The 13816-nt window shown below is 42.1% G+C and overlaps 2 long non-coding RNA genes across 52 annotated transcripts in view; one reads left to right on the top strand and one right to left on the bottom strand.

Moving 5' to 3' along the window:
- Positions 1-13816, bottom strand: part of LOC109446856 (uncharacterized) — a 47351-nt gene that overhangs the window by 11973 nt on the left and 21562 nt on the right. For 12 of the 50 annotated variants that reach the window (XR_012495767.1, XR_012495756.1, XR_012495769.1 and 9 more), the window contains 2 exons: positions 6195-6258; positions 746-1064 (listed from right to left, as the gene is read on the bottom strand). The exons of 7 other annotated variants lie outside the window; for them this stretch is intronic. This is a non-coding gene — a long non-coding RNA (uncharacterized LOC109446856). 31 more of the 50 variants (XR_012495798.1, XR_012495778.1, XR_012495759.1 and 28 more) reach the window with 12 other exon arrangements.
- Positions 1-13816, top strand: part of LOC109446864 (uncharacterized) — a 29843-nt gene that overhangs the window by 9631 nt on the left and 6396 nt on the right. For both annotated transcript variants that reach the window (XR_012495800.1, XR_012495799.1), the window contains exon 3: positions 7771-7968. This is a non-coding gene — a long non-coding RNA (uncharacterized LOC109446864). The remainder of the gene's footprint in view (positions 1-7770; positions 7969-13816) is intronic.

The raw sequence follows: 13816 nt of genomic DNA, 5'->3' as shown, positions 1-13816 counted from the left end.
TCACAGTTCCATTAGACTAAGCCCTCTGACTGTTTTTGGAGGAAGAGAAAGAGCTAACCTGAGTAGGAACTGGAAAACAGAAAACACAAAGGACCAAGGTAAATACTTAAGAAACCCAGTTCAAGCATCGTGAGTCAGATCTTTCCAGCACAGAGCTGTGGTGAGCACAAAAGCTTCTCTCAATGTCTCCCTGCCTAACCACAATTCAAGTACAGTGCTTTGTAAAGAATGTGTGCCAATACATTCAATAAATATTTATCATGCCTTCTGTGGGATAGGCAAAGTGAGAAACATGAACCATATGGGGCACTCTCCTGAAGGAATTTGTCTGGTAAATGCATGATGACCTAACTAGAAAGTTTTACATATCAGTTCTAGTTTATCAAATTCCATAGTACTTTACCTGTCCGACTCTTAGGCAGCAGTTTCTCTGAAGCCTGTAGCTGACTTCTCATATACGAGATCTGACAATTAAGTTTGCAAACTTATTGCAACAGTGTTGCTAAATTTTTTTGATATCAGAGGGATTATTTATTATGAATTTGGACAACTGGACAAACAGTTAACCAAGTTTACTATTTGGAAGTGCTGAAAAAGCTGCGTGAACAAGTTAGATGACCTGAACTTTTCGCCAACAATTCATGGCTCTTGCATCAGGACAATGCACCAGCTCACACAGAACTGTCTGTGAGGGAATTTTCAGCCAGTAAGTAAATAACTGTATTGGAACACCCTCCCTACTCACCTGATATGGCTTCTTTCTTTGCCCCATGACTTCTTTGTTTACCCGAAGAAAAAGAAAATTTTTAAAGGAAGATATTTTGATGGCATTCAGGACATCAAGGGTTATACGACAACAGCTCTGATGGCCATTCCAGATAAAGAGTTCCAAAATTGCTTTGAAGGGTGGACTATGTGCTGGCATCGGTGCATAGCTTCCCAAGGGGAGTACTTCGAAGGTGACCATCGTGATATTCAGCAATGAGGGATGTAGCACTTTTTCTAGGATGAGTTCGTGAACTTAATTGTCAGACCTCGTACCTTCCAACCTGTGATTTAATTTCCTTGAAAAGAAAGTATATGGAAGGGAAAAAGTTAAGGACCTGGGTTCTTTTTCTGACCATATCCCTAGCTATATGCCCTGGAGCACTGCCGTCCTGTTTTGTTGCCTGAGTTTCACTGCATAATTAGTGGGGTGTAGGCTTGCCATATTGGCTCTCTTAGCTTTTTCTGTAGATGTACACTCTGAGCAAATAGCCAATGATTTGTAGGTAGCCAAGGAAAAGTATGATTGGATGGAGAAGGTCACCAGTGAGGTTTGACAAGACAGGAAATACGATAGCTGTCTTCCACTGGAGAGCTACATACTATGCGGTCGGCAATGGCTAGGGATCCAGACATTTCAACCGAATGCATTGCCTATTTTATCAATGACTGCAAGAATGGTGTAGGCAACTATGGTCAGTTTTGCACCGTTTCAAAGAAAGGCATTTACAGGTGTGACAATACCAAACACAGTTAGTTAACATTATACATATATATGTATATATATACACATATAATGTGTATATATATATAATGTGCATATATATATACACACACGTGTATATAGCTTTAGTGTATATTATTATATAATATACAGCATTATTGGACACACACACACACACACAGTCTGGTCAGCTATTAGGGTTGGCTGGTGAAGAGTTTTACTTGCTTTTGGAACCAATGTGTTTCATGGTAAAGAATTCTACCTAATGAAACATGAGTCTCAAAGCATCTGCTTGGTTGAAGAAGAGTCAATTTGCATTAAAGTAGGACGATACTGGGTGTTGCCTAGAGGGCTGCTACTTAGAGTGCTTCTGCCCTCTCTTCCTTCTCTCTGTTCCTAAAGGCCCGGCCCTCTCCCCATGATGTTATCCGATGGAGAATGCTGGAAAAAAAGGGTCTGTAGCAGCTGCAGGAAAACAGCACAGCAGAGGGTTATACCTCATGCAGAGAAGGGAGTAGTAACTATAGGAGAGGGCTATGGCAGTCTTGGATGCAGGCACACAAAGAAACAAAAAGGAATTTGTTCCATGCAAACTGGTTAAGGGCAGAACCAAAGAAACCATCTGTTTGTCCCTGGTCCTTTCAGCCAGATCAGCCCCCTTACCCACATGCTAGACCTCAGCTGTTGGTATTTGAGGTACTCCCTTTCTTACTCAAGTTTGGAACCAACTGGGAGAAAGTCGCAGGTGTTGGGCAGATGGAGATGAAAATGGTGTCCCTATTGTTTGCTGTGCACAGAACGTTTGTGTCCCAAACATTCACATGTTGAAACACTAACTTCCAACATGATGCTATTTGGAGATGAGCCTTTGGGAGGTAATTAGGTCATAAAGGTGGAGCTCTCATGATGGGATTAGTGCCCTTATAAGAACAGACACAAAAGAACTTGCTTCCCCTCTCTTGGCTCTCTGCCACGTGAGGACATAGGGCGAAGACAACTGTCTGCAAAACAGTAAAAGGGCCCTCACTGAACCCAACCATGCTGACCCTTGATCTCAGACTTCCCAGCCTCCAGACTTGTAAGAAAACATGTTTGTTATTTAAGCCACCCAGTCTGTGGTATTTTTGTTATAGCAGACTACATTACTCAGGGTTGGAAGGTGTGTCTTAGGTGTGCAGCAATAATGAACTAAGCAGACTTCCCACCCAGTCATGGGCAGCACTGAATGATTACAAGCCCCCCAATGAGGTAAAGCCTGCCCTATATAAAGGATGATGGAGCAGAGCAGAATGGGTTCTCTCTGATATCAGGTTAGTCCCAAGGGAAGGAGAAACTGAGCCACAAAAGTCAATCCATTCTCTCAAATTCATCATTATATTATATTAGGTATTATAGTATATAAGCTCCAGTCTTATAGTACAATAAGACCGGGCATTATATTATTATATTATATTATACCCAGTATTATAGTACAATAATACCGGGTATTATATTATATTATATTATATTTATTATATACCCACTCTCATATTATAGTAAAATAAGACTGGGTCTTAGATGAATTTTTGCTCCAAAAGACGCATTAGACCTTATTGACCAGCTAGGTCTTATTTTCGGGAAAACACAGTACCTATCCTCTCCCAGGAGGGATGAGTAAATGGGTATGGAGAGGTCAGGAATGTTACTGTAATAGAAGACGCTTCCACATGGAAGGAACATCATGAATGGGAAATTAGCATTCCTCCAACATGAGCCAAGACACAAACAAACCTTATGTCGCAGTAGAAGTAGACAGTAGAAGTCCTCAAGAATGGCTAAGAAAATGGGGCCCTTCTTCTTCCGGTGTCTTCTTCTTGCCTAACTTTCTGGTGCTCACTCAGTTTACAGCCTCTCAGGCTGCCCCTCTATTTTGGGTCATAAATCTCTGGCATAGGGAAAGGGGTAACAATTTAACCCGAGGTTGTTTGTACTTCAGTGACTTGGTTGGAGGGGCAGTTTCCACAGGAAGAGAATGAATGAAGAAAAGGTCAGATCAGTGTGATAGTTAAAGATGCCTCAGTCTGCTAACCTGTTCCCCATCTCCCCATAAAGGATACAGAACACAGGCAAAAGTATTCTAAAATCATGGCCATATCTCATATTACTGTTCCGAGCTAAAAGGTGATCAAATGAGTCAACCCTGGAGCACACTTTGAAATTTTCGAAGCTTAACACTCTCCACTAATATTCATTCATGCATTCATTCAACAAACATTTTCACTGAGCAATCACCCAAAAGGTAGGTGGCCCTGTACTAGTTGCTGAGGACACAGACATAATCCCAGCCCCAATAAGATTTATATCAATCCATTAGACAAACAAGAATTTATGAGCATCTAGTGTGCACCCCATTGTGCCAGACACTCCGCGAACACATAAGACTTGCCCCCTTCAACCTTCTGAATGCAACCGTGGAAAGAGCTGACACAAAAATGCCCAAAAGCCTGGTTTCCGCTTTTTTTTTCTTCTTCCGCCTCTCTGGTTCAAGAGGTTGTTTCTCAAGTCTAGTTGTGTAGGACACAGCTCCCTGGCCCATACTGGTTTTATAAGCCTTGCACTCCTCCAGGGAGAGCTGTTGTTCACAATCTTAGTTGTAGAGGGTGCAGCTTACTACTGGTCCATGTGGGAATCGAACCGGCAACCTCAGCATTAGGAGCAGGGCGCTCCAACCACCGGAGCCACCAGGCCAGCCCCTGATTTCCTTTCAGGAGAGATTTCTTCAGATTGCCTGGGAGAGGCGGAGCATTTAGAAAAACAAAATAAATAGCCAATTCAATTAACTAAAATTAAATGTCTCTCGTCAAGATTACACAATTTCTGAAGAAGAGTTGGTGAGTATTACCCTTAAGGAGATAAAACCATTCTGAAAAATAATATGTGGTAGTTTTTAAAATGTGAAAAGATTGAGGATCTGCATCCTGCCCTTGATGGAAGCCTGACTGCTGACCCCACCACAGCTCTTAGAGAAATGGATTTGTACATTTTTAGACACCATAGAAAGATTTCTTTCTGCCTGGGTTTCTTCAGGGCATTGTACATTTTGATAAAATTTTAAAACAACACAGCAGGCAAAAGAATAAAGGTTTCTCCTCCTTTAGTCTCAATATAACTGTGTATAAAGGGCAAAGAGGCCACGAGGTCATGCCTAGAAACTCAGGTGCTATTTGTAGCTCCCTAATGAACAGAATATTTTTGGCCATTTACTCATTCATTCATTTTGCTCCTGCAAAACCTAGCATGAAGATAGGCACACATTAGGTGCTCAGGAAGCCTTAGTCAATGGATGAATGGGTAGATGGATGGATGTCCAGAGATCAATCCACAGTCCATCCAGCTTCCCATAGCACAGAGTGACTTCGGGCCTGCCCGGCAAAAACTATTGTGTTTATACCCCACCAGGGACTGGAAGCAGAGAAGTAGAATGAACTTATTCAGAAAGGCTGCTGAACCCAAGAAATAGAGAACTAGACAAATGTGCAACCCAATCCCTCTAAGACTCATCCTCAGGTCAACAATGACCTCGGTTTAATTATAAATATTTATTGAGCTTTTGCTACAGGCCAGGTGCTATGGGTACCACGATGAATAAGATCACATGTTCCTATTATTCCGGTTTACTTTCTCTAGAAGCCCCACGGTCGATCCGCTGGTCTTTCCCATCATGTCTCTGACCAACTGCCCCTTCCTGCCTTGGTTTCCCTGTCTGTGAGCTTAGGTCCCTAGTCCAACAGTATGCTAACTACTTCCTTGCAGATGCCTTCAGCTCCCTTGCTTTCTATCTCCTATTGCCCACTCCTGACAAACCCTCACCTGTGGATGAAACCTATAACTGCCTTCTTTGTGCCAGCTAAGCATTGCTGGAGAAAGTCACATGACTGTGCCAACTGATGTCATTATAAATGTATCACCCAAACCCAATCATCTCCCAGTATTCCTATTTCCTGTTTCAGTAAATGGCATCACCATCCACCCAGATATTCAAGCCAGAAATAACTCATGAAATTCCCTCCTCTCTCACATCCCATGTCCAAACCATCACTAAGGTGTGGATACCATGTCCAACCTGAATCTGAAGTGGACCTCTTCTCTCCATCTGCCACCACCTTGTTCAGGTCTCCATCATTTCCCACTGAAATTGCCTCTGAATTGGTCTCCCACTTCCACTCTGGTCTGCTTCTGGTTTATTCACCATGAAAGAATGAAAGGGATCTACTAACTTCTAAACTGGATCATGATTGCAGTAGACACTGCCTGCCCATATACCCTCACCCCTCACCAGCCCAACTTACAATCCTCACCATGGCATACCATTGCTTTCACGATGAAGTTCAAACTCCTCCTGTCCCAGAAAGTCCTGCATGAATCTCCTACACACCTCTCCAATTTCCACTCTCAACACGCTCCCCTGCCCCACAACACTGGTGCCATATTTGCCCTCTATCAGTTTCTTGAACATTCTAAGACCTTTCCCACCTTAGGGTTTCTATACACTCTATTCTCTTGGGCTGAAATACCCCTCGCTCAGATCCTCACATAAATGCTCGGACTTCTTCCCCCAAGTCTCAGCTCAGCTCCAATGTCCCTCCTCAGATGGGCCTTCCTCAATTAATCCATCCAGACTAGGGTTTCCTGTTATTCTCTCTTTTATTTCCTTCATGGCACTTACCACAATGTAAAGCCTTTTCTGTGTCTCTGCTTGTCTAATGTTAGTCATCCCACCAGGCTGGAAGCTACGAGAAAACAGAAATCTTTTAGCTTTCTTAACTAGGACATAGCAGAGGGTCTAGCATATGGGAAGCCATCAATACTTTGTTTTCTTTTTTTTTTTTTAAGATTGAGCAAAGACATGGTCATTGCTCTCAAGGAGCTCACAGTGTAGTGGAAGAAACTTGTATGCACATGGACAATTTCCATGAAATGTTAGAGGTCAGATAGCCAAGGGCAGAAGGCACTAACAGAGGACAAGAAAGGGGCACTCAGCCCCTTTCCACAGTTGTGGATAAAAGAAATGATACTTCATTTTACTGACCCAATAGCCTCCAAGTTCCATGAGATACAAAAAGCAACTAGATCCTTCTTGTTCAATCCTACATTCCCAGTGTTGAGCATAGTACACAGTAGGCGCTTCACAACATCTACGGCTTGAATGAAAGAGTGAGTGATTTCACTATCCTTCTGAATGAGAGTCAAAATGGTCAACTCCAAACCCAGTTTTAAAATTTTTAAGTATGTTCCAAAAATTCAAAATAATTAAAATATCCAGCCAGAGGGGAAATGTAAAGGAAATCATGGTACATCTCCTTAACTGAAAAAATATATAGCCACAAAAAAACACATCAATGAAGAATTTGTGACAAGATAGGAAATGCTTATAATATAATGGGGGGAAATGGGATTCAATGTTACATGTACAAAACAAGTACTATAAGGTTAAACACAAAGCACCAGTATATTAAAAAAAGTCTGGAAATAAGCAAAAATCTTCAGATGTTTTCCTTTTTGCCTCATGTCACTCTTCTATAGATTCCAAGTAGTCTGTAATAAAGCATAATACTTTTATAATTTAAAAATTCACTTTTCTTTAAAAATAGGCCTTAAATCTGACTAGGAATTCTAGAAATCAAAGCAAAAGACAGAACTGGTATACCACCACCAATATGCACTTTGAAATAATATATATATATATATATATATATATATATATATATACACACACATATATCACATCTCATTATCCTTCCCTCAAATAAACTTGTTTCTAAAACTGGTTTATGCATTTATTCAATTCACTTTAACATGATCCATTATATCATTAAAAAACTGAGGCATATATTCTGATATGCGAATTATAAAAGGGCTCACAGGTCTCATTTCTCAATAATGAAGAAAACTAAACCTTAGAAAGGTTATTGTGGCAGCCAGCTTCCAAAATGACCCTCAGTGATCCACACCTCTTGGTATTCACACCCTTGTATAATTCCCTCCTTGGGCGTGTAGGCTAGATTTCGGGTGACCAATCATCCTGGTTTGCCCAAGACTGAGGGAATTCTCAAGTTGTGGGAGTTTTAGTTTTAAAGCGGGAAAGTCCTGGGCAAATTAGGAAGAATGGGTCACTCTAGCTGGATTCAGTGACTCACTTTTAAAGAATGGAATACAGAAAAAAGAGATGAGTTGTCACTTCCAAGATTATCTTGTATAAAGACTGACTTCTATATGATGCTCTCTCGGTTCAATTGTTCTAGGAGAAGCTGGCTGCTGTGTCATGAGGAAGCCCTGTGGAGGGACCCACGAGAGAACTTGGAAACAGATTTGAGGCCTGTGAACGGCCGCATGAATAAAATCGGAAGCAGATCCTCCCCTAATCAGGCCTTTAGTTCAGTGCATCCCAGACAACACCTTAATTGCAGCCTCAAGAGAAATTGTGAGCCAGAACGCCTCTGGTAAGCCATACCCAGATTCCCAATCATCAGAAATTGTGAGATAATGAATGCTTGTGGTTTTCCGTCACTACTCTTTGGGGGAATTTGTTACACAGCATGGATAACTAACATAGTTGTGATAGCATTGGAAACCCAGTCTAAGGTATAAATTATTTTTGAACCTAGGATATAGAGTTTCTTTAAAATGAGCTTTATTGCACAAATCATAACTTAACTCTCTCTACCCACATTTACTTAAGTGCTCAAAAGCATCACATTCTGCTGTCCCACCTCCGCCCACCTCATTATGAATATTCAGCCCAGGTCCCTGGCTGGTCTGAAAAACCCAACAACTTCCCCATGGCAAGTAGCCTCCTCCTTTTCTGCCTCTTTCCAACCACAATGTGGGACGAGCAAGGATGATTATTATGACCAGTATATCAATTGGTCACACTCTCACAGAATCATATCATCAAAGAATCATAAGATTAGAAGGAGCTCAATGAGATGTCTTTGATTATAAATTTAATAAAAGTAAAAATTGCATGCCCAATTGCGGAGGAAATCCTTAATAACTTTTCCCTCCCTTACCAAAGAAAATTAACAGAGGCAACAACCCACTGAGATCTTTCATTTTGAGCTTTGCATAATGGAAATGTGTAACATAGAGAAGTAGAGAAAATAAAATAAACCTATAACTCTTGTTTCTATCTCTCATCTCCAACAGTTATCAGTTCAAGGCCAATTTTATTTCCTTTGTTGCCCCTCCTTGCCTTGACTTACACTTTACCCCAAACCTTACCCTTTGGGTTACTTTGAAACAAATTTCAGACATCATATCATTTCACCTATAAATATTTCAGTACATATCTCTAAAATATTAGATGAGAACTCTAATTTAACATAATTACAATACCATTCTTATGCCTAGATTTAAAAAAGAAGAATTCCTTAATTCCAGCAGATATCCCGTCAGTGTTCTAATTTCCCCCAATTGTCTTGTGTTTTATTTGTTTTGCAGTTGGTTTATCCAAATCAGGATTCAGACAAGGTCTACCCATTGCAGTTGGTTGATATGTGTCTTAAATCTGTTTTAATTTATAACTTCTCTGTCAATCTACCACCACTCCCCACCTACCACACCCCGGCACTAGTGGTACATTTTGAGACAATCCTCCCAAGACTTAGTAAACATACTGTTTTCTGATTTCTCTCAGGACTCATCTCTCCTGATAAATAAATAACAGCTTACTGGACCCCGTCTTTAAGATATAACTTCAAGAGGTGTTCTTGGACTTGGGTCCATTTTAAAGTATCAAAATTTATCAAGGAAAGATAGCCTGATTACACATTGTACTGGAGGATATAGGAGTCAATTTCACACTACAGTTGATACGGTACTTTTAAATAGCGGCACTATTGAGGGATGTTTCACAAAAGTCAATAAATATTTTGCGCTGTTGACGCTGCCCTTGTCATAACTTTTAAGTCATAAAAATGAAATGAGAAAGTGTTTCAATCGGCTGTATACATCAGTTACATCACAATGCCAGTGGCCCTTCTTCCGAAACTTCCTTAAGCGTTTTCGTATTTTCTCTCTATGAAGTCGGGTAAAACTAATTGCTTCACAGGAAAATCTCAGAGGCCTCTTCCCAAGTTTTTCCCAAGCTGAGGATCATCGGTGGAGAGCTGGTGTGAAGTGAAAACAGAGAGAGTAACAGATATCTGTGAATTCATTTGGGTCATCATGATGCTATTAACGGCAGGGTTTTGACAGGGTTGCTGTGAAATCTCCTCCCAAGCCTGGCATCCCTTAGGACCCAGGAGCAAGCAGTCTCAGGGCCTGTTTACTCTTCATACCCGTCCCCCCTTGGGCTTGCACTTCACCTCTGCTTTTAACACCTGGCCAGACAGAGTTCTGCACTGTAAACTTGGAGGTGAGATCCTCATTACTGCTTTTCCTATGGTGCATGCCTGGGATTTATCCAGCGTAGAACAGGCAAGAGTTCAAAGCCGATGGCAACTTTTCATGACTTGAGTCAATTAACCAAGGATTCCAAGCCAGTCTGGAAGTCCCAGCTGCCAGAAGGGACCTGGAGCAACAGCTGGAATAAAACTAATAAAAACAGCTACAGAGCAATTTGTGAAAATGTCAAGGCCAGCACAAACATGCTGACCTTCGTAAACCTTGTCATGAACTTGGGAAGGTTGGCTTAGCCTGCCTTCAGGATAGCAGAGGAGGAGGGGCCCTGCTGCCTTTTTGCCAGTTCTTGGGTCATTCCCAATCTTCCTAATGCTTTGGTTCACTGCCCAACCCTCTCCTGATGTGGCTCACTTGAGTGGATCAAACATCTGGGCCATCCACTCTGTCCTCTAGGTAGACACTCTCTTCACACAAAACTGCTTTCTGTGATGAATGAAAAGTGTTCTGTGTATCAGAGGTGACTGGAGCCTGCAATTCTAACAGCCTGGTTTTAATTAATTAATTAATTAATTCCACTTTAGGAAGAGGGATGGAATAATAGCTCCTCAAGCCTATAAAGATACTCAGAACCTAAATAAGTAAATGTTAGGACTCCAGGCTCAACAATTCATCCTTTCCTCATCTCCTCTCTCCCTTTAAGTGGTTCGGAGTGTACTCATCAGTGTTTACACAAAAGCAAATTCCTCTCTCAAGAGAAATGGACTTTCTGTAAACTCACAGCTGTATAAGCGACAAAGTTACGGAGGTGATTAATTGATGAAGACCACAGCTTAGTTTATATAGACACAGAGCAGAGGGCAGCCCAGATCACAGTGTTGTTACTACTACAGGTGTTGAACCAAATTTCAGGACACCCGTAAGGTCAGACTAAGATGAGGAAAATTTAATCCAAATTGGAAAAGGGAAAATAAGGAAGATTTGCTTTTAGTTCATGTTAATCGACAAATGGGTGTGCTTTTTAAAAGTACTTTCATGAGGATAGTGGCTCTCCTGGAGGAGGAGAGGTGGCAGGACAAAAGGACAGTGGCATGAAAGGGGCTTCCGGGGTGCTCGCAATGTAGCCCCCAGTTCCGGCCCAGCATGTTCGATGGTCACACTGAGGTTTGCTTTGTGATCAGTCAGAATTGTACTTTTCTACTGTGTGCATTTTTCAGTATGTGGAAAATGTTTGATACGTCTTTTTTGCGACATTAATAGACAGTCCTTAAACGATACACATGACCTATAAAAGTTTTGCAAAAGTTTATTTTTAGGTATTCTTATGGGCACCTCTAAGAACTCCCTGTTGGACGCGCGCCCAGGTATGGGTTTTGGATTCTTTTTTTTATCATTTTGTATTATTGTTATTTTCAGGTGGACAAAACAACATAATGATTAGGTGCTGGCACCATAGAGAATATACCATGTTTCCCCGAAAATAAGACCAGGTCTTATATTAATTTTTTCTCCAAAAGACGCATTAGGGCTTATGTTCAGGGGATGTCATCCTGAAAAATCATGCTAGGTCTTATTTTCCCATTAGGTCTTATTTTCGGGGAAACATAGTAGTCAATGGTAAGAGCTCCCTGTTTTTTAAAGTGTGTCCCTCCACCAGCTGCTTCCTGGTTATCTGGGATGGCTGCTATAAGAGCGGAGAGCAAGTGTTACTGATTCGGGGGAGCAGAGAGTGGAGGGATGAAAGTGATATCTCTGAATCCCATTATCCAAGTTGAAACACAGAACAATCCTTTACTTCTCCCTCTCACACCCTGCCCACATCCAGACAGCCCTCAGAGCCATCCTGTGACCCCATGCAAAACATGACCCAGCCTCTCTACCACTGCCTTTCTTCCCTGACTTCCTAATATTTCTTCTGGTTCCATTCCTGCCCTCTGCCCACTCATCCTCCACACTGCTTGCAGGACACACAAATAGGACTATTTAATAAGACATCCCGTTTGCTAAAGCGCGCACGTACACACACACACACACACACACACACACACACACAGCCCACACCCTTAGCTAGGTCTACAACTGAACCTCTCCACCCTCCCATCGTATGCATATGTGTATACTTATGGTCCCACACCTCCAACCTGCTCTCTAGTTCCCAAAAGGCGACACGTTCTCCCACGACTTCTTGCCTTTGCTAATTTTGTCTCCTCTGCCTATCTGGCCTGTTTACTCCCTCCTTCTCCAAGCAAAATCCTATTCAGATGTCACCTCGTCTGCCTTCCTGTCCTGCTGCCCAGATCCTGTAAGCCCCTCCCCCTGCCATGCTATTAACACTAGAATGATATATGGTGGCAGTTTTTATGGAGCACTTCCCTGCCAGGTTGTAAACACCTACAGAAAGGGACCCTACCTTGTTTCTCTTTGAATTCCTAACATTTTGCACAATTTCTGACACTTAACAGGTGCTCAATAAATATTTCTTCCATTGCATTTAATTAACTCTAACAAAACCCCAATGAAACCTATTCCTTGGCTCCTCCGCCTTGGGCTCTCTTACCTAAACTGTTCTCGTCTGGTTCCTTTCCAATCATGGTGAACACTTGATCATTTCTGGCCAACAGAAATGCTGCTGCTGATGCAGTCTTTCTTTACTAAGCCTCCTCTCATTGGCCAAGCTTGGGCCTGAACAGCTGACACGGGTGCCAGTAACTATAACCATTACATGCTTCTCCTGCCAACAGCAGCTGTGACCCAGGAGCAAGGTAAGCCTGGTCACTGGAAAGCGTTCAGTCTTTGCCAGTTGATGGAGGCTTCTCTGGTCACTTTCTGAAGCAGCAGGCAGCAGATAGAATTACCCTCACCTGGGGCAGAGATGTCTGGTAGGGTACTTACCTCTCTCTAATCCAAACCACATTTTCCTTGAAATGCCTTTGCAATCTAGACTTCTGCCTCCCTTCCCTGGAACTCACCTCCTTGGAGGTTGGTTTTCCAGCCTAAGACAGCAGAGCATCATCTTGGAATGTTTTGATTTCTTGAGGCAATTGCTCTGACTCGGTGTCTGCACAGAGCATTCATGCTGCTCCGGTACACCCATGACTGAACACAGGTTCAATGGGACACGCACTGGGTCCATAAGGCATAATAATAATAACACAGTGGACAGCATTTAGTATTGTAGCATGTTCTCATCAAAAAGGAAATGAGGTAAATCTCAAAGTGTCATAGAAGCACCTTAGAGATCCATAAGTCCACACTCCCATTTTACAGATAGGAAGCTAAGGCCCAGAGAGGGGTAGTGGTTTGCCCAAGATCACACAGCAGGTTGACGTGACACTTCTTGAGCCTTGTTCCATTCAGGGCTCTTCCCAGCTTCCATACTTAAGCTCGAGGACTTATTGGCAAAAACAGAGTCCAGGGTTTCCCAACACCTCTGCCCAGTCCATCTCCCATCTGCTCACTTGCTTTTAAGGGAATTGCATTTCTGATCCCATGGCCCATTGATTTAAAGTGCACGTCTGACCCATCAGAAGTTGCAGAGCATGTCCCCTCTCCCACGCACTTGGAGTGGTCCCACTGAAGCTATGGTTTCTAAATCTGCATCAAACCACCTGGAGTGTTTTTTAAAATACAGAATTCTGGTCCTCATGTTGGTATTTTTCAATTCAGTAGGATGAGGCTCAAGAATCTGTATTTTTTAACTCCTTCACTAATTCCCCTGTAAGGCAAAATTTTAAGACCACCCTGCCAGCTGCCCTTTTCAGGTCCTTTCTAACCTGGAGATTCTGTCCCTTACCTCTGATACACTGGCAATCCATAATTCCTAATTAAAAAAAAAAAAATACAGTCAGAAGTATGGGTTTGTTGTCCAGACTTTGAGCAGGAAAATGAACATCCAGAGAGAACGTGAAAGTCACTCAAGGTCACCAAAAGACTGCCTCTATCAGTTGT

The sequence above is a fragment of the Rhinolophus sinicus genome, linkage group LG04, assembly GCF_036562045.2.
Source record: "Rhinolophus sinicus isolate RSC01 linkage group LG04, ASM3656204v1, whole genome shotgun sequence".
In the NCBI taxonomy this organism is placed as follows: Eukaryota; Metazoa; Chordata; class Mammalia; order Chiroptera; family Rhinolophidae; genus Rhinolophus; species Rhinolophus sinicus.
Note: the sequence above shows the minus strand (reverse complement) of the source record. Positions and strands in the feature narration are given on the sequence as shown.